Raw genomic sequence first — 2,430 nt, 5'->3', positions numbered from 1 at the left:
CCTGTCCCTAGCCGCCGCCGCCACCGCTTTGTCCCTGGCGGCGATGGCGACCTCCAGCTCCCGGTTCTCCTGCTCGACCCGCGCGAGAGAATGGCCCCTACGCTGGAGCGAGTCCAGGTCGGAGCATATTAACCCCCGAGCCATGGCCATCGCATAGCTGTGGGCTAATGGGATTCGTAGCATAGAAAACAAAAAATTTCCTACCGCAAGAACGAAAACACAAGCCAAGATCTAATCTAGAAGACGGTAGCAACGAGGGGATCACGAGACTAACCCTTGAAGATTTCCAAAGCCTACGAGATTAGATCTCGTTGTTGCAGAAGATGATCACTTGCCGCTTTCAAAAGCGCGTAGAAGATCTTGACGGCGCCACAATCGGGCAGCACCTCCGTACTCGGTCACACGTACGGTGTTGATGAAGATGACTTCCTCCTCCCCGTTCCAGCGGGCAGCGGAAGTAGTAGATCCTCCTCGGAATCCCGACAGCACGACGGCGTGGTGGCGGTGGTGGTGGAGATCTCCGGCAGGGCTTCGCCTATGCGCTGCGGGAGAGATATGTGGAGGAGGGGCGCTAGGGTTTGGGGAGAGGGGGGTCTTGGGGCGCCGGCCACTTGGGGGCTGCGGCCAAGAGGGCTTTGGTGTGGCCGCCCCCCTCCCCTTGCTCCTCATTATATAGGTGGAACCCCCAAGAGTTCTAGTCCAAGTCTTCGAATAAGACCCAACACCAAAACTTGCCATAAGGACAAATCCTACTCAAGATGGGAGTCCTACTCAAGGTGGGACTCCCACCTTTCCTTGGAGGGGGGTGGCCGGCCACCTTAGGTGGAGTCCACCTGGGACTCCTCCCCCTTAGGGTTGGCCGGCCATGCTAGTGGAGTCCCTCCGGGACTCCACCTTCCATAGTGATTTCTTCCGGACTTTTCTAGAACCTTCTAGAACCTTCCATAAATGCACCGGATCATTTTCAAACTTATAAAATGACTTCCTATATATGAATCTTATTTTCCGGACCATTCCGAAACTCCTCGTGATATCCTGGATCCCATCCGAGACTCCGAACAAAACTTCGAACTTCATTCCATATTCCATATCTACTTAAACGACATCAAACCTTAAGTGTGTCACCCTACGGTTCGCGAACTATGCAGACATGGTTGAGACTTCTCTCCGACCAATAACCAATAGTGGGATCTGGAGATCCATAATGGCTCCCACATATTCAACGATGACTTAGTGATCGAATGAACCATTTACATACGATACCGATTCCCTTTGTCACACGATATTTTACTTGTCCGAGGTTTGATCATCGGTATCTCTATACCTCGTTCAACCTCGTCTCCTGACAAGTACTCTTTACTCGTACCGTGATATGTGGTCTCTTATGAACCATTCATATGCTTGCAAGCTAATTAGACGACATTCCACCGAGAGGGCCCAGAGTATATCTATCCGTCATCGGGATGGACAAATCCCACTCTTGATCCATATGCCTCAACTCATACTTTCCGAATACTTAATCCCACCTTTATAACCACCCATTTACGCAGTGGCGTTTGATGTAATCAAAGTACCCTTCCGGCATAAGTGATTTACATGATCTCATGGTCGAAAGGACTAGGTAACTATGTATCGAAAGCTTATAGCAAATGAACTTAATGACGTGATCTTATGCTACGCTTAATTGGGTGTGTCCATTACATCATTCACATAATGATATAACCTTGTTATTAATAACATCCAATGTTCATGATCATGAAACTATGATCATCTATTAATCAATAAGCTAGTTATACAAGAGGCTTACTAGGGACTCCTTGTTGTTTACATAACACACATGTATCAATGTTTCGGTTAATACAATTATAGCATGGTATATAAATATTTATCATAAACACAAAGATATATAATAACCACTTTATTATTGCCTCTTGGTCATATCTCCAACAGTCTCCCACTTGCACTAGAGTCAATAATCTAGATTACATTGTAAGGTACCTGATGCGTGCAGTTAACACATGTCCGTTGGGAACCCCAAGAGGAAGGTGTGATGCGTACAGTAGCAAGTTTTCCCTCAATATGAAACCAAGGTTATCGAACCAGTAGGAGTCAAGGATCCCGTGAAGGTCGTTGGTGACGGAGTGTAGTGCGGCGCAACACCCGGGATTCCGGCGCCAACGTGGAACCTGCACAACACAATCAAAGTACTTTGCCCCAACGTAACAGTGAGGTTGTCAATTGATACGTCTCAAACGTATCCATAATTTCTTATGTTCCATGCTACTTTTATGATGATACTCACATGTTTTATACACATTATATGTCATTATTATGCATTTTCCGGCACTAACCTATTGACGAGATGCCGAAGAGCCAGTTGCTGTTTTCTGCTGTTTTTGGTTTCAGAAATCCTAGTAAGGAAATATTCTC

This window comes from Lolium perenne, chromosome 7 (genome assembly GCF_019359855.2).
Source record: "Lolium perenne isolate Kyuss_39 chromosome 7, Kyuss_2.0, whole genome shotgun sequence".
NCBI classification, from domain to species: Eukaryota; Viridiplantae; Streptophyta; class Magnoliopsida; order Poales; family Poaceae; genus Lolium; species Lolium perenne.
The sequence above is the reverse complement of the archived record's forward strand: the minus strand, read 5'-3'. Positions refer to the sequence as shown.